General features: G+C 37.8%; 1 non-coding gene across 1 annotated transcript; it reads left to right on the plus strand.

Moving 5' to 3' along the window:
• The first annotated feature begins 20,586 nt into the window (after positions 1–20,586).
• LOC145565588 (small nucleolar RNA R71) lies at positions 20,587–20,693 on the plus strand. Its single transcript, XR_014095058.1, has one exon. It is a non-coding gene; the product is annotated as a small nucleolar RNA R71 (small nucleolar RNA).
• Positions 20,694–20,984: the final 291 nt, after the last annotated feature.

A 20,984-nucleotide genomic window follows, 5' to 3' on the forward strand; every position in this document is an offset into this window, starting at 1 on the left:
TTTTAATTTTTTAATAGTTGTGAGACACTTTACTTTGTCTCACAACACTTCCTCCTTTGTAAATAGGAGGGCACAGGGGTAATTTGGCTAGCCGAGTCAATAAAATGCAATTTGTTTTCTTTTATTTATAGTGTTGACTTTAATATTGACTCCATTATATTTTGAAATGTAACAAGACATTTGAAAATGTCCTTTTAACTTTTGTTTAACTTTCTCTCTCTTTTATTTAGTTATTTCTCTCTCTTCTAACTTATTTGTTTCTTTGACTCTTAAAGTTCTCTGGTTTCTTCTCTTCTCCTCTGTCGTCCTTCATCTTTTGGGCTTCATCAGAGCATACCGTCGGGTTTTGTTAAGTGAAGTGAAGTAGTGAATTCCTGTCTTGTTAGGTAAGTCGTTGAATTTTGCATTTTTCTGGGCTTTGTTGAATTTGTGGGTGTTTAACTTGGTCGGTGGTAGGGTGTGAGTTAGTATGATTTTGTGTTTGCGAGTGGTTTTCATGTCATTTTTGGTGAAATTGAGTAGAATTTAATGTTATTTGCGATATATTACCTTTTAATTTTCGAAAAAGCAAGTCAATTAGGGTTTGTGTGTAGTGGTGTTAATCTCGATTCCGTGAATGTCAATTGTGGCAAAATTGTTTAGTGTGTAATGGTTTTTCCGTATTATTACCTTCTAAATTTGGGAAAATCTAGTCACCTAGTGTTTGTGATTAGGGTGTAACTCAAAAAAAATTGAATTGTGCTGTGGATGTTAGATGAATGCGTTTTATACTGTGTTATTTAGTTATTCATGCATGAGGAGGTTGAAACCTTTAACTAGTTGTTTATACGTTGAAGGAATGTTGAGTATGGTAAATTATGGGCTTATGAGTATGGTAATGATGTCCTCCCTTATTCTGGATTTTGGTCATAGCTGTTTTCCAAACATTTTTTAAGTTATTGTTGAAGTGAGGATGAAATCACTGTGTAAATGAAGTTTATTGATTCCATTGGTTGTATGAAATTGGATGATTAAGTGCTTGTGTTAACATGGCATGATTGGATAATGACTAAGAGGAAATGTTCTGAAGCCGGTGGAAGTGGTGTTGGTGGTAGAAAGGATGTGGTGAGTTGATGTGCTCGTGTTGACTATGTTTTTTGTTTGTTTATGGTTTATGTAATTTTGTGTTAACACTGCTGTCTATTCTGAAATTTTTTGGGTTGTAGGGGAAATTAGTGAAGGTGAATGATGGGGTTAAACCCAAAGGTGCTAACAAAGGCAAGAAGAAGGTAATTAGAAGGTAATTTTTTTATCATGATCCTGATTTTGAGCAAGAGGAATTGGAGGATTCCAATACTGGGGACGGTTATGAAGATAAACGATCTAAAGAGGAGGATTCAGAGTCATCAGATGGTGAGGGAGAGGATGGTGAGGGTGATGAACAAGAGGATGATACTCCTTCTGCTCAAAATAACAAGTGGCAGGAATTATGTATGCAGTTGCTGCAGGAACGACTTCAAAATGCAAAGAGGAAGGGTGGTAAATCAGTAAACAAAGCAGCCAAAAAGGCAAAGGTAATTGTTGTGATTCTTGTTGTATGCATAGTGTGTAAGTTTTGTGTAATTAATTCATGGTAAAATCCTTGTTATGTTCAGAAAAACCGAGGTGATGTAGTGAAGGAGGAAGAGTTGGTTGTTAAAACCCAATCTAGAAGGACTCAGAAGGTAATGTATCTAATCCGTGTTGACTCATGTGTTGGTGTAAGTACACTTAGAGAATGAATGATACATTTGAGGTAGTTGGAATGTACCATTAGTGTACTCAGTGGTTTTTTTATTAACATATTGTTGAAAGTGATTCCAAGTAATAATAATGGGAAAAGAAATGTATAGATGTACCATTATTGTAGTCAGTGGTGTTTTTTTATTAAAATAATGTTGAAAATGATTCCAAGTAATACTAATGGCTAAAGAAATGTATTGTACAACCAATACTAAATTGATAGTGGATTTATTACATGTAGTGCTATGACTAGCTTAGATATGTTGCTTGAATATGTTTCAGTCGTTTATGCATTTGAGGTAATCATGTGAAATTAAATTAAATGTACCACCATTATTAAAGTGATAGTGTATTGAGGTATTAGGACAAGCTTAGATATGTATCTTGAATGAGATCAATTTGATTATGCATCTGTTTTGTATTGTGTGGGCCTTTAATTTGAATGGTGTAAAGGCATTTGGAAGTTTGGTTAAGCAGTTTGATAAGACGCGGAAGGATTTGGTCAATGAAATGGGGTTTGGTGGCTGTTAAGCATGCCACTAGAATATTTGCCTTGCCTCGTAAATTTGCTTACTGGATGTTGTCAAGGGTTGATGGAGATGGTTCCATGGTATTTGGAGATGAGTATGTATGTCCTTTGTGTCCAGCTCAGGTGGAGTGGGTGCTTGGTATACCCAAGGGTTCCAAGCCAGTTCCATCTACCATTCCGGATGATGATGAAGTGATAAAGCTGAAATGAAACGTATTTCTAGACTGTTTGGCAAGCCTGGGGAGAGCATTCCTGCGGCAGCAGCTGTGGCTGCGGTGGTTCGTATTGATAAAAAAAGGGAAGTTGTTGCCTATAAAAACAGACAAGGAGAAGGCTGAGTTTAAGATTGCATTTCTGGTTGTTGCTCTTGGGTACATACTGTTACCACAACAAATTCATCAAATCTGGTTGTTTCTCTGGGACCTGCTTTAACTGTTTATAATGATGTTGCGAACCACGATTGGTGCACTTTGACTCATTCTTGGTTGTGCACAGCAGCGAGGAAGTTCCAGAAGAAGTTTACTGAAAATGGCTATGTTGTAGGCTCTGGAGGCTGCATTTTGTTTGTGTTGGTAAGCAATGTGTTACTGTATCTTATAAATCGTTGTTGATTAATGTTTTAGATTGTTACAAGTTGAGGGATTGTTTATTATTAGTTGTTGACAAAATCTTTAATGCATTCATGTTGTAATCCCATGTTATAGATTTTTTATATTGACCATCTGGATCGGGTACCCAAGTCTTGGGGACTGACTCCGAGGTTGGCGGCATGGTCACAGGAAGAAATTAACAAAGTTGTACAAGATGATAAAAAGAAGACGGGGGACTATGGTCTGTCGCTGGTTAGTGTTAAAATCATTGTTTGCTGTGTTTATTGTACAACATGACATCAGTGTTTATTGTGTAGTTGTGTATTCGTTTGATTAAGTTTGTTTGTTGTGCAGTCCGTGAATATTGCCTATGGGGAGGAGCATCCGCTGGCACCCCGTGACGGTCCAGTGATAGCTCTTGCACCTGCGCCCGCACCTTCACCTGCTCCTGCACCTGCTGTTGATGTGGATGGGATCACTGAGCAGGTCTGGAACTATTCTTTGGTTTACTAAAACGAAGAGTTATTGGTGTTGATGTTCACTTCTTATCTGTTGAAAATTACTATGTTATAGTGCGGGCGTGTTTTGCTTATTTATCCACTCTCTACTGCTATACAGTTCTAGTTATGATTTCATCATAGAGCATCATATGTTATTTTGAGTATTGTTGGAGTACTAATTGAAGAGGTTTTGCTTGACCCTTAGGAAGCATATGATTGAATTTTTGCAGAAATGGATTGAGGAATAAATTAGATGGCTTTTTGTTCTACGTTATAGTTCGATATTTTTTTTCTTGCTTAGGGCCTGACTTGGTTATCTTGCATTTATGTCAACTAGTTTTACAAAGGCATTTGTGATATAATTACTTTGTTAAAATGGAAATCTTGTAGTTAATTTATCAAAATGAAAATCTTATGTGACATAGGGCTGTGAGAAAATCATTCCTTTTAAGTATGTTGATGACTGTGGGCAATTGTGACATATGCTTTTCCAATCTTCATCTAGATTACCATGATGATAGCCTAGTGTAGGGAATATTTCAAGCGTTATCCCTAGCTTGAACCCCACTGTGATCATACACTTAAGCATGGTAGCGTCCAAAGGGAAAGAAGATAGAGCAAAAGAGTCGCCAACAAGTTTTAGGAACTTGTAAACCGTTCACGAGGTGAAGGTTACACCCCTTAACGATCCAAGAGATCGTTAACTCCAATAGGTCTGGAACCATGACTGGTAGTTCGGGGATGAAGGTACAAATCCAACCTAAAAGAGATTGAACCTGCCTAATAATAGGCCTCTACTTTATTCCGATCGTATTCATGTGCGCTTTCTGACTAACATACAATCAACAGGATTAACCCTAAACCTGTTTATCTATGTTGGTTGAATATTAATGCACAAATAAACTATTATTGGCGATCACTTGAATTATAATCAAATTAACCCTAAACAAGATTATTAATTATCTTATTAAGCGTGATTACAAGTACAAATTCCCTTTAAACATGCATAAAAGGCGTGATCAAGCAATAACAGTAAATAATCATCAAGCAACAAAATAATAATAATAAATTATAATCATAATAATAATCAAAACAATAATCATCATAATAATAATTATAATAATCATAATCATGTTAAAGCATAATAATAACAAGACCCTAGGCATGATACTAACAAGACTAATAACAAACCCTAGCATGTCACTAAACATTAAAAAATCAAAGCTTTAACCCTAACATGATACTACAATCATAAATATTAGGAAAAACATAGGAAGCATCATACTTTCAATCATACTTGATATTAAATTTACCCTAGACATGATATTAGGAATTTATTGTTGTCACCCTAAACATCAAATTAAGGAAAACAACCTAACATGATACTAGGAATCAAAATAACAATCTAAGCATGATTTCTATATCATAATAACTATGTAAACAATTAAAGCACTTACTTAGATGCCTCGTATCTCTTTCTAATAACAAAATACACACGTCTGTAACTTCAAGGAAAATATAATCAAACAATTAAATTAAATAATTGAAAGAGAGATTTGGGACCAAACCCTCAGAAATTAAAACCTTTCACGTCTAGGGCGAAGGCAAATTCGAACTTGGCTAGGTGTTTCTAGTGCTAATGTATGAGGAATTGTGTTTGAAAAAAGAGTTGGTTTAGAAAGAGAGAGAGAATATCAAGAGATTCTTGATGAGAGTTGGTGAGAATTGGTGAATGAAAACGGAGTTTTTAGGAAGCTATTTATAGAGAAAATCAGCCAAAAATATAAAAAATCGAAACAGAGTTCTGACCCGTAAAACGAGGTTAGCGCCAGACGCTGACATTAGCGCCAGACGCTGACTTTAGCGCCAGGCGCTAACGCTAGCGCCAGGCGCCAAGCTTAGCGTCAGGCGCTAATGCTGGCGTTTGGCGCCGACTTAAATATTGACGCGTTTTCTAAAATCAAATAGAAATTTTCGTACAGGAGGATAAAATCGTATTTTCCTAAAAAACATTCTTTTATTCTGATTAAAACTCTAAAAAGTCAACAAAAGTCAATTTATCAATGCTAATTAAATTAGGAATGAAAAGAACCTTCTAAAAGAATTTAGAAGACTAAAACCATTCCTAATTGCATTAGGAATGATAAATCTATATTAGGCCCTCCTCTAGATCATTGGGCCGCATATAAGGCTTAAACCAGGCCCAGTTCAGTAATTTGGCCATAACTTCCTCAATATTCATCGGAATTGAGCTAATAATATATCGTTGGAAATGTCTTTTCAAGCCCTATCCAAATACACTATTATTGGACCCATATCATGGACCAACCAAACTGGATTGGCTATTTTCTTAAAATAGGTTTTCAAAAACAGAGAGAAGAGAAAAGAAATTAAAACTATCCGCAACACTAAACTTTCCACACTTTCACTTAATTCGATCATGATTCGACGTGAAAGGTACTCATCACCGGGTTTGGTTTTGGGGAGACACAAATGGGTGTCTACACCTAGCCTGGTGATAATTTTTCTAGTTATAGTTTATTTTACGGCTAAAAAGATTTTCAGTTCATGGTTGGTTGGTCGTATTGCTTATTTAATTCTTAATGTATACAGGTGGTTTCTAGGGTGGTGCGTCAGTTGACTCCAAAGTTCATGGATGCAATTGATGACAAAATGGGTAAGATGTTGTACAGTATGAATGAAATGTTTAAAGAGAGTTTGGCCGTATCGGCCGCAACAAGGCAACCACTGAAAAGGGCTGTTAAGAATACTTTACCGATGGATAAACACACTAAGGTTGATACTATGGTGTTGGAGGTTGGTAAAACAGTTGGTGCAGCTGCTGATGGTGATAAAACCACTCAGGTTGATGTTGAGAAGGTTGCAGCTGAGTGTCTGAAGGATGCCTTGTTGGAGGGTGTTGATGGTGATGATAGCGAGCAGGGTAATACAGGGGGTGTTATTTCTGCAATGGCTGAAGAGGATGATGTTAATGACAATAAGGGTGATAGTCCTCATTCTGATGATGATGAAGAAATGGATGACGCTGATGTTCACCAACCAGGAGGAGAGTGTGTTGTGAAATAGGTTGGATCAAGGGGGACGACTGTTTTGGTGGCCGCCGGTTGTAGTGAGACAGAGTCTGACTATGAAGAGGAGTCTCTGTCCCCTAGCAATGACGATTCAGGTACTGGTGATAACAAGGTTGTAAAACCTACTGCTGTAGTCGTCGCTACGATGTGTAGCAAAGGGTCTGACACCCGTAGGCACACGACGCTGGAGGCAAGGATGCTGTTGTACGTGCGGCAATGGAAAGAGTTAAAAGACCCTAATTGGTATGTGTTGCTGATCTCTGTGTAATGAAGTTGTAAATTTTTCCATTTATAATCACTTAGCTGGTTTACAAAACAATTATGTGTCTATATGTTTTTGTATATGTGTCTAGCACTGGTGTTGTCCTCATATCCTGTGATGAGATGACTGCCGAGCAGAGGGATTGCTGTAACACCCCTAAATCTCCCTCTACGGAAATACCAGTATAATATGTATAATTATACCGTAGAGATAGACTTAGGCGTATTACCGCCGCGTGATTACGCAAGGCTACTTAACTTACTAAACAAAACAATACCTTGCCGCGGAAACTTCAAAACTTTTCTTATTAATAATAACTATAAATAGAAACCAATGTCATGAGTACTCAAATTAATACAAAGACCAAGATTCCTAAATTAGTGAAACCAAATCTCGGGACTCCAATGCATCGCTTTATTCACTTCACCTGAAATAACACTACTTACCATTACGGTAAACAGGGCGAACCAAAACAAATAAGAAGTACGGGTTAGCAAAATATGCTAAGTACGGTAAGTGCAAGATAATTAAACTCAATTTATTTGCAAACATGCTTTTAAAACCAATATCCAATAATTCTAAACTCATGGTTTAAAACCAATTCTCAATGTTCCAATAACCAGTAAAACCAATGCCAATTATTTAAAACCATTTCTTCATATTAAAACCCAATTCCTCATAATAAACCAATAAAACCAATTCCTCTCCTAAGTGTGCACACCCCCCAATCTAGTCTCCTTATGTTACAAGGCAATTCTTGAGGAAAGACCCGGTCATACAAAGTCCAAGGCCTTATCAATAAACCAAATCCGCATAGTGGGATTACTAACATGCTTATAAAGCATAATAATAAATCAATGATTCAATAAATCCTCTTTTAAATCCAATAATTCAACCTTTAATGAAAACAATCCAAACTCTTTTTCAATAAATCCAACTTTCTTTCAAAATCAATCCTTTTTAAACATGAATAATAAATTAATTAATCAAAACATGTTATAAAAATCAATACTCCAATTCAATTATTAAAACCAATCTTTAAACATACTTTTTTTTCATAAACCATAATTCAAGTCAATTTAATTCAAGCAACATAAATCATTCAAACATTTTCATTCAAATCGATCACTTTCAAGGTATCTAGCCACCTAACGTACCTTGATCCTTGCTTAGCCAAAAATCACTTCAAAAGAACTCTCAAGTAGCTTGATCAAAAACACCCTATAAATAAATATAACCTTAATTAATATAAGGTTATCAAATAATCACAAACAATTAAATTAAACCCTCCCAACTATATGTACATCACATGAACCTTTTAAATTAATTCCACATAACATCATTAAAATCTGTTTTTAGATAATTAAAACTTCTCATAATAATTTTATATTAATCTCCCATAATAATAATAATAATAATAATTGAATAAGAGAAAAGGAGAAGAAAGATAAGAAACCAAGGAGAAAGAAGAATTGGATTTTCGTTGGAAAAAGTAGGTAGAACTTGCAGAGACTATAACTCCTTTGTTATAACTCCGAATTGGGTGATTCTTGAGCCTAACCTCAAGGATTTTATGAAAGGAACAATTTTCTTTGAAACGTCAATACCCCAAAACTGAACAGAAGTTCTAGAAAACTGGCTTCAAATATAAATGGGATAATTTGTGTAAAATTGAGGAGAAGAAAAGAAGAGAATTGGTGTGAAGAATGTGAGAGGTATGAAGGGGTATTTATAGGCTAGCTCATGCAATAATTATTGCAGGAAAATGTCGGAATAATTATGGTAAGTAGGGTTTAAGGGATTACTTGGAGAAATGAGTAAAGATTTAAGGAAAGTTTTAATATTGAAGAGATTGTGTATAATTGAATATGGAAGGTATGTATATCATGAAAAATATTAAGGAAATTGGAATTACTTGGGGAATAATTAAGAAGAATGAATGGCAAGAAAATATAATGATTGGATATTAAAAAGATGGAGAATTAGAATTAAGGAAAATAGGAGATTTTAAGGAGATAATTAAAAATACAATTTACCAAAATATTTTTCCCAAAATCTACATGGGATGGCCGAAATTTTTTATCTTTCCTAAGCTCATATTTTCAGCCCTCCTATTTAGTATTTAGGAAATTATTTTTCTAGTTTTAAGGAATTAAAATAATTGTGTAAATATTATTTATTGTATAAAATAATTAAATGATAAAATATAAAATATTCACCAAATAATTTAACTGATAAAATCAGATTTTCACATAGGAAAATCCGAAATTTATTAGTTAAATAAATGGGATTTTCGGACTTATTAAAATAATAATAAAATATAGCTTTTGCCTTAATTAAAATATCCAAAATATCTAAATAATCCGGTTTTTAAAATAGGATAAATGGATAATAAATATTATCCAAAATAATAATTTGTTTTTAAAATACTTTTGGCGCCAAAATTCAAATATCATTTTGGCTCCAACTTTTAAATAGTAAGTTGAATTACTAAAATACCCTTTTTAGAAAATAATAATTAAATTAATTAATTAGGAAAATACGTATGAAAATACGAGGTATTACAATTGCTTTGGTATTGTTCATCCCAGAGCGAGGGTCGCATCAGGCTACATCTGGATGGCTAGTGTGCTGTACACAAAGCATTGGGCTACCAGAGAGTTTGTCAACCGGAGCAAGCATATCATGCTTGATCCAAGCTTTGCAGTAAGTACAATTATTTTGTTTGTTTGTTGTTATCTATATGTTGTGTGTTGGGTTGTGATATCTAGAAAGCATATCTGATAATGAGTGTGTGTGTTGTAGAATCGATTGCTGCTGAAGGAGGGCAAAGAAGAGCACGTAGCGCAGACGTACTGGAAATTGTTTTTAACCTATAATTTTCAACGGATTAAAAAGGTAATGGGGAGACCAAAAACTACAATTAATTAATGAAATTGTACAACTTAAAGTTCATGTTATTACCCATGTATGAAATGATTACACAGGTTTTTATCCCGGTACTTGAAGTCTCGAAAGAATCACCTAATGATGCACATTGGTGGTGCCTAGCCCTTGACTTGAAAGCAAGGAATTTGTGGATGATTGATTCCCTCTACCCCGAGCCTTACAACACACTTGCTAAGGAGGTTAAGATTCTGGTATGTATTCTCTTGTTTTAATGCATCTGTTACGTCTGGCTGTGGTACAAAAAATTTATATGCTAAAGAGGTTCATATTTTGGTGTGTATTCGAACACGTAGCTACATGGCATTGATGTGCTCTTCAACCTTAGTAACCCAGAATGGATAACGGGAGAAATTAGTGGTTGGAAAAAATGCCAAGTGAGGTTATTGGACCTTCTGATGCGTGAGTTTTGATTTGCTATTGGATTTGGATATTCTTCTTATATGTCTGCGATTCATTTGAGCTTATGCATGCTTCCTGTGGCTAATATGTAGGGAATTCTGTGGTGTCTACATGTTGGCTTTCATAAAGGTTTGTGCTGGAAGGTTCACAACTAAGTTCAGTGTGGTGAGTGTTAATATGTAGCGTTAAAGCAATTTTCCCTCAGTGGGTTTCTTTGGGAAGTGGCCTCACCATATGCATTCTTTCTTTGTAGGGAAAGATTCACAGTGCAAGGGAGAACTTATTTCTGGATGACCTGCAATGCGAATCTAACGACTTGGTTAATAACCTACAATCACTGATTCCCTCGGTTAGAAAGACATTGAGGCAGAGATAAGTGGAGTACGTGGATGGAATCATGTTTGGGGATTTGGATTTTTTTGGCTGTTTTATGATTTTCTTCTTTGTAGTGATCAGTGGTTTTTGAATAATGTTGATTATGTGATGAACTTACTAACTCAAATGTCTAGATGTCTTAATAATTAGTTGGAAATTTAGCCTTGGTATTAGTTGCCTGTGAAACTGTTTATAAGTAGACATGTTCAGTGATACATTTTTGGGTTGTTGTTTGTACCATTGATGGTATTATGCCAAGTATTTGTAGTTACTTGGTACCTAGTGGGACATATACATTTTGGACACTTTTATGACAGTGGTACATTATTTTGATGTGTACATACTACCTAAATGTGGGAATGTACAACTTATCATGTAGTTTATGATATTTCAGTTTGAGTCATCTTTAACTTCTTGATTTCGTTTCTGTTCTGTTACTCCACAAATGTAGGACATGTACCTTGAAATTCAATGGTAATACTAGTATCTAGATAGTGAAATTACTACTTAATAAGTTAAATTACCACAAATAATATTAAAAGGTAAGACTAGCTATAGTAATGACATGAGTGTCTTACTAAAAAATGATTGTTCGACGCCAAAGATCTCAGTCTTAACAAAAGAAATACATGAAATAACAGTGCTTAAAGTACAACCCAAGGTAACATATGTCTGAAGTAAATAGAAGAACCAGTACCCGCGACGGCGCCATCTTCAACTAGGATCTCCTCCACATCAAAGGTCCTTCCCGAACTGTTTGTGGTGCGACCCATCAAAAGCCAAGCCTAGGGATGGCAACGGATCCAGATTCGTTTTTGTATATAGGATCCAGATCCGACCCGGATCCGTCGGGTCTAGAAAATGAAGACCCGGATCCGGATCCGTCGGGTCCAATATATTTTGTCTAATTTTTTGCAATAAATGTAATGTTCGGGTCAAAAAAATTATTTCAAACTTACGTTGTTGGTTATTAAATTCAACCCAAAAATAACCAATTTATACACTCATATTTTGAATTAAAATTATAAACAACAAAAAAAATACGATGTTTCATATGAGCTAGTGAAAAAACAACGATGATGTATATAATATGAGCATCCAAAATTCATCTCTTGAAAGGGTTAATATTTATCATTACTAACATTATCAACATTTTTAATAAAGAAACAAAAAATTTAGTTTTTTCTAATTGGAAAAATAAAAAAAAACGGGTCCACGAATCTGGATCCGGGTCTAGGACCCAGACCCAGATCCAGATCCGTTTTTGTCAGCAGGACCCGGATCCGACCCGGATCCGTCGGGTCCAAAATTTGAAGACCCTGATCCATGAAAAACGGATCTGGATCCACGGATCCGGGTCGGGTCCAGATCCATTGCCCTCCCTAGCCAAGCCTGATGAGAACCAGTGGCTGTTTATGTCAGGATCCTCGTCCGAGCTGCATGGGTCGTTGTTCAGTTCTGGTTGATGAGGAGGTGTTATGTAAGTCCATGTTGGAGGTGGCGGCTTCAATTTCAAAAATATTTTTATTAAGAACACTTAAATGGAACACATCGTAATAAGTTTTAAGTAATAAGTGGTACATACTATACTACTATATGAAGCAAAGACATGACATACCCGAAAAACCGCATCCAAAACCATTCCCTCTGGCCTGGTTGATGTGTACAAGAAATTAGCAGTAAGTGCCCTTGGCCTCTAAAACACCAAAACTCCCCCTGGGTTGTTGTCTGGACCAGCTGTCTCGACTTCATAGTCACCTGGGAGATCACCCAACAACCCGTTCTTTGCGTAGTGATTGCCTACACGTGATTCCAATATGATAAATAAAATGGGGTTATAATGCTGATGCAGGGTTGTGAAGTTACAAACAAACGAGGGCCTTGTGCATCTGCTAGCAGTCCAACACAAAGCGAACGACCCAAATAGTATGGTGGTCTCGTGGCTACGGCCTGATACCAAATACTCTCCTGTGTAACTAACACGGTGGTATCTCTTTCTAATAGGCAGAATTTGGTGGAGCTTGGGCTTAATCGTGCAACCCGATATATTGAGCCTAATATGGGTATGTCCATCGACGACCTTTAATACATGAAGTGTATCTGTGTATGACCCAACAAAGATATTACGCCACATCATAGGGAAGTGACAGGGTAAAGTCGTATCCCCTAATAAAAAATAATTACCTAAATCACTAACTAAAGTAGATAGGGAAGTAGGGTCGATCTCCACAGGGAAACAAGTCTTTTTACTCCTAATTAAATATTATAATCTAAATTATTTAAGTAACCAATATTTATGAATGAATAAGAAACTAAACTAAAAAGAGTAGGAATAGGGAGAAAATAATATATAAAAGGATCTAGGGCATAGGTTCACCAATAAATAATACTCCGGGGTAAAATAGGGTAATCAATCATTGACATTGCATAAATAACATGATTAACAGGCTCTCGCAATTTATTAATCAATATAGATCTAACAGGCTCTCGCAATTTACTAGATCTAAGTTCTTATTGAAAATAGCCTTTAGTATCAAATTAACATCTGCTCGATTCATCAATTTAATATTGCCATACTTTTACAAGCCGCAATTGTAAAACATTAAAACAATCCAATAAGAAATCATCATGCAATACCAACAATCAATAATAGTCAATCATCAATGCATCAATTAACCAGATTGTAAAGGGCTCACGCTACGTATTACAATCACACAATTAATTTACCGGTATTAAATCTCATCTCTCGAATCTTGACTTAACCATTTATAAATTAACTTGCCTATTGAAACTAGACCTAAACATTAATTCTCATCTCTCGATTCTTGAATCAATATTGTCAAACTCATGCATAAAAGATAGGCCTAATCTAGTCACAGAGCATTAAATCAATCAATAGGAAATTAATCTAGCATTGATAATCAACAACAATAATTTACCCCTTCATATTATTTATGGATCCCCATAAACCCTAGAAATTAAACTACTCACACATAATTAAATATAAACTAGGCAAAGCAATAAAATAAATCATGATCAAAGGAATAAAATAGATAACTAAGATTAAGGGAAGAGAAATCGTTACCAAAATAGATCTGGAATTAAAGAAAGAAATAAGAACAAAGGTTTAGAGAGAGATTAAGAGAGAGAAAACTAAGTAGAGAGAGAAAGTCTAAGAGAAAAGGATTCAGAGAAGAAGAAGAGGGTCCAAGAGAAGAGACCCCTAATTATTCCGCACAAAACGTATTTAAAACAGAACTAAAAAAACTCCTAATTAGAAACTAATTGCTCGTCAAAAAATGGTTCTCCAGAAACACGCGCCCGATCGGGCTAGAGGCCGCCCGATCGGGCGCGCCTTTTTTTCCTCGCATGCTCTTCTCACTGCACCGCCCGATCGTGCTAAGCCTCGCACGATCGGGCGCGCCTCGGCTTGCTGCGCATCCTGCCCTTGCACGCATCCGCCCGATCGGGCGTATGCTTGCCCAATCGGGTCTGGTCTTCTTCTTCGAGGCTTGGACTTCGATTGGGCTAGATTTCTCGGCCCAATCCATATTTCCTCTCGGGTCTCGAATACATGGTCCAATTGCCTCGTGATCCAAATAACCGAGCCTTTAATCACCGGCTCGATGACTCTAGCCGGCCTTGGGCTCCAAAAGTGGTCGTGTTCCTCCAATGCTCGTAGTCGCTTAATAAAAATCCCGGGAAAATGCTCCAAAGGTGCAATTCCCTGCAAAACTTAACCAAAACTATGAAAACACTAGAAAACACATATTAGTAATAAAAGTGGCCCGAAAGAGCCAAAAACACTACTAATAATGACCACGGGACGGGGGTAAAACACTATATAAAATAGACACATCAAACTCCCCCAAGCCAAACCTTTGCTTGTCCCTAAGCAAAGAGCTCATCAATGAACATATAAAACATACTTCACCCCAATAAACAAATCAAAAGCCAACGATTCAAGGTAAATTAAACAAACATGCTTCAACGTCAATCAATCTTATTCATCTAATCACCCTTCCTCCCCAACAATTGTCAAGTAGAGCAAACCACAAGAGCATATAGAATTCAAGACTAGTGCTCACACACTCGACTCTCATTTATGTGGCGAGTAAAGAATGTACTCGATCGCTCTCCACCCAACCCCCTTTAATGTGAACAATGCCCTCCCAACTCACACTCTCGTGTGTATAAAAACATTGAACGCTCATCCTACTAGTCGACTCGAAATATGTCAAGTCATAACTTGCATTGAAAAACAACACTTTCACATTTACATAACTTCTATGCACAAGGTCGGAAGGTCTTTAAAGCTTGTAATGTAAGGCTAGGGTAAAGGTAGGATAAATTTGGGATAATGTGAGAGAAAAGCTATGCATTAAGGGAGCCAAATCCTAATAAACCCATGATCGAAAATAATGATCATACACATTTCCAACATAACCAACTCCAACAACAATCTACCAAATACACTCCAAACAATAAAACAATCCCAACACTCACAATTTCACTCATAAAAATATGATAATGTAGAACAAGAGTGAATAACAAACTTTGAACTCATAACTTGAAATATTTACATTGAAACTCAACCTTTTTTTTTTCTTTCTTTTGATTAACCTTCACTTAGAACATTTGAACATCAAGCATTTTTTTCCTTTTTTTCTTAGAAGTTCACTTTCTTTTTCTTTTCATATTTCTCACTTTTTTCCTTGAACTTCTTTTTTTCATCACACTTTTATTTTTCTCAAATATATACAACTTTCAAACTCATAAAAAAAACAAAAATATGATCAAGAACAAATTACTTCTCAAAACCCACCCAAATTGTGCAAATAAAGTGCACACTACAAAACTCCCTCACCTCACTCAATAATAGCTCCCCCAAGCCAAGCTTGGGACTAGTAACCAATGGGGCAATTAAGGCTTGTAATGTGGCTATAAACAATAAAAGGGCACAAGCAACAACATGGGTGACAAGAAGGGAACAAATGTATCTAAATACTCTGAAGGCTACCTAAAGAATGAACGCCTTCGTCCTCCTCATGTGCATAATAAAAAGTCATGAAACACTACTCATAGTTGTAAATCAATACTAAAATTCATTGACATACCAGGAATTATGGAACTATCACACATTTCCTAACCAAATCAACTAGTCAAGCACTATATTCACAAGTAGTTGGGAAAAATTGACGCAAATTAAGGAATCCAAACAATTAGACTTCAAATCATGACCAACAAATCCACAATATTCATCATCAAATACCAAGAATCAAAACAATTTTCTCAAGTATGGGGCACAGGGAAGTATGATTTACAATTCATTGGAACGTATTTTTGAATTTTTTTTTTATTTTTTCAATTTTTTTTTTATTTTTCATAAATAAGAAAGCAAAAAAACTACACTAGGAAAGCAAATAAAAACTATACTAGAAAGCAAAAAAAGGGAGAGAAGGAAGAGAATTTCTAAGATGAAAGAACACCCCCCAAGCCAAATCAAGCAATGCCCTCATTGACTTGGGAGAGTAGCCTACTCCTCATCTCCATCCATCCTAGAATAACCCCCGCCATGGCTAGAACCGGCTCCTCCATGGCTAGAACCACCACCATACCCCGAACCACCAGTATAGTAGTTAGGGTCTACATTCTCGCCAAACCCACCAAAAGGAGCATCGGTCCCATATCCATGGACCGATGAATAGTCCACATAGGTACCGAAGGCACTTGGGTCCGTGTAACCCCCTTGGGGGTATTGGAACCAATCAGGGGCAAGTGAATTGGGGGGAATAGCCCCCCGACGGGCATAATCATCATACATGGGGTATAAACCCCGCCCTAGGTTCCTCTCCACAACCCCAACCCTAGCATCTAGGGCTCCTACCCTAGAGTCCAAATTCCTAACCATACCCTCCATCCTCCCTTGCCCACTCTCTATCCGATCCAATTGGCTTCTAAAAGCCGAAAAGTCATATGGGGCGTTAGGGTCGATGTTGTAGTTGGTTGAGGAAGTGGGAATGTTATGTGTGTAGTGTTGGGGTGATGGTTGGTGGAAATGTTGTTGTGGTGAAGGAGGTGCTTGGTGGTGTGCTTGGGCCTCCCCTTGGTCTCCTAAATCAAAGGTATAGGAGGGAAGACCCTTCTCGAATTTGGTCAAGGCCGGGTTAGGCAAGGTGAAGGCGTTGTCTTTCCTACCCGACTCCCTATGAATCACTCACCAAGTCTCACCCCCTATCACATTTTTCCAGTTAAGGCCTCCTAAGTAGGGTGCGTCCATTAAGGTTGGTCCGGCTACCTTACCATCATCATCAAGGGTCCAACTAAAGTATTTGACCGCAATGTGGGTTACTAACCCACCAAAGTAAATTGGGACCCTAGACCTACCCGATTCGGCCGCATTGGCCACCCTCTGAAAGTGTTGGGCCATCCTATGAACTATGTTAAGCTTGTCACTCTTAGGAATCATGTATGATCCCAATAGTTCTAGTTCATCTCTCCTCACATTAGCCGGTTCATGCCTCCCAAAGATGGTGAGGCCAACAAACCGTTGCCAAAGTTTTGGCACGGGATGTTGAATCCAAGTGCCCTTGGCATGCTGGAGGTTTAAGTTAGGATTCCCTGTTAGAGCATGGTAGACAAAATTAATGTTGTCTTGGGGTGGTTCAATTGGTCTATCGGCTTTCAATTCAAACAATTTACCAAAATCCTTCAAAGACAATCTAATATCTTTATTAAACAAACGAAATTGAACATGAGAGATTAGAGCACTTGATTTTATGACATTAAAACTAGAAATGAATTCTAAGGTCAAATAATCATATGTATCATAATGTAATTGGAACAAACCACTCATGCAAATTCCCTTGAACAATTTCTCAACATATTTATCAATTCCTAGTCTAGAAAGCGTAGGGTGATGAATAAAACGGGTAGGAATTACCTGTCGCGTGACGAGGTTGAGCATCCTTTGCCTTTGCTCTTGGGTGGTGATGACCACCCTCTCCCACCCCGGAATTTGCAGCTCCGGGTCAATGGTAGGTGCTTGTTGCCTCGATCCTTCACCCCGAACAGTCCTAGACCTCTTGAAATCCATTTTATAGTGGAAATAGTAGGAATTGAAGCTTTCTCTCTCTTAGGGTTTGAGAAGAAATTGAGAGAAAGTGTTGAAAATTTAGTGTAGATTGTAAAGGAAGATGAGAGGAGTTGGAAAATGTAAGAATTTTCAAGTTTGGATGGAAGAATTGGAAGAGATCTTGGATTGAAGTGTGAGTTGAAGGTATGAAAATGGAGGTTTTAGAGAGAGAAAGTGAATGAAGGAGATGAAATAAGGAGAAAATGAGGAAAGAAAGAAGAGAAAAGAAAATAAAGGGGGGGACGGCCTGAAGGCGCGCCCGATCGGGCGGAGGGTTGAAATTCCAGAATACCAGTTGCGCGCCCGATCGGGCGAGCTCCGCCCGATCGGGCGCGAACGCGAACGAATTTTCGCCCTTTTGCTCGCCCGATCGGGCGAGCTTTGCCCGACATTTCTTTTCTTCTCACTCGATGAGCGCCCGATCAGGCGACCTCTCCCGATCGGGCGAAAAGAGAACTTGTTTCCAGGTCTCCTCTCGCGCCCGATCGGGCAGCCACGCCCGATCGGGCGAATAATAGAATGAAATCTGGGTTGCTTGCGCGCCCGATCGGGCAGATTCGCCCGATCGGGCGGATTGTGCTCCGATTTTTGCCTCACTTGCGCGCCCGATCGAGCCCGTACCAAGCCCTGCTTTCCGATTTCGTTTCTTCTTCAAAATTTTTCTAAGTCTTTATACCTGTCAAATTCATACCTGTACAACAACACTTAAAACTGGTGAAATATCACTCTCCTCGCCTCTCTAATGAAAAAATAAAAAAAGAGAAAAGGAAAACTAATCTAGAAAGCATAGAATACGGGTTGCCTCCCGCAAAGCGCTGGTTTATATAGGTCCCGCACGACCTCCTTACCAAGTATAATTCCTAGGACCCGTTACCTAACGCTTGATCGGGTGGTTTCTCACCCGGCCTAGCGATGTTTAGGCTGCGATACGGCTTCCTAACATAACCTGTGGGACGCCAAGTCGCCTTATGCAGTGGATCCTCCTTGACTTGGAATGGGGGATTTTCAATGCGACGCACTAAAAACCCTTCTTCGATCGAATGTTGCTTCAAATTGTCATTGCGCTCAACACTTGCAACTCGATCTAGCGGAACACTTACCGTAGGCTCGGTTCGCACAACTTGCTCGATCGGTTCCACTTGTTCATCCTCGAAACCAAGACCAACATTGTAGAGTGCTCTTTCTATTGCATCGACTTCCTTTTTCCATCTTTCTATCTCATCTGAAAAGGATGCAACACAAGATACCGCCTCCAAGGGATCTTTTTCAAGAGCTTGGGGCTTGTTAGAATAATTTACAACCACATTAACACTGAAACATTTCTCCTCGGTCATGGAGCTTTTGGGGGCATTATTCAGATTAAAAACAACTTTATCGTCTCCTACTGATAGTGTTAACTTACCACTTCTAACATCTATGACTGCTTCTGCAGTGTTAAGGAATGGTCTACCCAAAATAATTGGGGTTTGCACATCCTCAGCCATATCAAGAACAACAAAATCCACAGGTATATAAAATTTACCTACTCTGACGGGAACATCCTCTAAAACACCTAGGGGGTATTTGAAAGAACGATTGGCCATTTGCAGAGTTATATTGGTAGCTTTTAATTTACCCATATTCAACTTAGAACACACAGATAATGGCATGACGCTAACACTAGCACCCAAATCACATAATGCATTATCAATTAAGAGATTACCAATATGACAAGGGATAGAAAAACTACCCGGATCTTTTAACTTAGGCGGAGACTTATTTTGAAGTACGGCACTACACTCTGCAGTGAAAGCTACTGTCTCTACCTCACTAATAGACCTTTTTCTCGTCAAAATTTCTTTCATAAATTTTGCATATGAGGGGATTTGTGTGATCAATTCAGTGAAAGGAACTGTTACCTTCAAATCTTTTACCACCTCCAGAAACTTACCAAACTGCTTATCCAAGTTTGTCTTCAATTGACGATTGGGGAAAGGAAGTTTGATAATTGGCTTTTGAGCATTCTTATCTTTGTCTGGAGTAGCCACCTTCTCTGGAGTTATACCCTGCAATGTAGAATTAGATGTGTTAGTATTATCCTCTAGCCCTGCAGGGCTAGCAACTACATTGTTTGGTTTAATGGAATCAAGATTAGCATTATTTAATAAAATAGGTTCATCAACTCTGGGCATAGAGGGCCCTTCATAGTTTGAACCACTCCTTAGAGTGATTGCAAATGCTTGATCTGTAGGCCTAGTCGGCTGTGCCGGCAGGGCTCCCTGTTGGCGTGCTTGTAGAGTAGCGGAGAGTTGCGCAATTTGATTATCTACAATTTTGTTATGCGCTAGAATTTGATCATTTGTCGCATCTCTGCTCTCCATGTGCTTTTGCATATTGACCAACATTGTTCTAATTTCCCCCAAAGAAGGGTCTGAAGACGAGGGGGGTTGTTGTGGTTGATTCTTCTGGCCAGCATTGGGATGATAGTATTTCTGCTGCTGTTGCTGTGGCACCTGTGGTTCTTGTGGTGGTGGATTTTGAACATTAGTGCTCCGGTAGGAAAGGTATGGATGATTCCGATACCCGGGATTGTAAGTGTTGGAGTATGGGTTATTCTGCCTATAAGCTTGGAAGGCATTAACTTGCTCCACGGAACTCCTGCAATCCTGCTCCCAATGACCTACAATACCACAATTTTCACAGAAAGCCTCATTAGAATTATTATTAATCGCAGAAACATTGGCTACGTTAGCAGTGCTCAAATTATCTAATTTTTGACAAATAGAGGTTAGTTGAGCTTGCAAAAAGGATACAGAGTCGACGCTATGTTTCCCCTTGTTAGCAAATCCTCTGGGATTCCCATATTGGGAATTGTGTATCGCCATAACTTCAATAACCTGACCTGCGTCATCAACATTAAGATTCATAAATCTCCCACTAGCTGCAGAGTCTAAAATTATTCTAGAAGAATTTCCAATGCCGTTATAAAAGGCTTGGATTAACTGCCATTGTGCTAAATTGTGGTGAGGGCATTCTCTTTGTAAATCCTTGAACCTCTCCCAAGCCTCATGTAAAGACTCATCGGCTTCTTGGGCGAAGTTCTGAATCGCACTCCGTAGTACTGCTGTTCTCTCTGCAGGATAATATTTGTTATAAAAATTCAAAACAAGAGTTTCCCAGTCAGTTATACCAAGTGTAGTTCTATTTAAACCATTAAACCACAGTTTAGCTTTTCCAGTTAAAGAAATGGGAAAGAGAATCTCCCTGATTTGGTCTTGAGTGACCCCGGCTTGCCTTATGGTGTTGCAATATTGACAATAGTCGGCAATGTGAAGATTCGGGTCTTCACCCTTGGCTCCACTGAATTGCTTTCTCTCTATCATCGTGATAAATTGGGGTTTGATTTCGAATTG

Source organism: Chenopodium album, chromosome 1 (assembly GCF_948465745.1).
Source record: "Chenopodium album chromosome 1, dcCheAlbu1.1, whole genome shotgun sequence".
Classification (NCBI taxonomy): Eukaryota; Viridiplantae; Streptophyta; class Magnoliopsida; order Caryophyllales; family Amaranthaceae; genus Chenopodium; species Chenopodium album.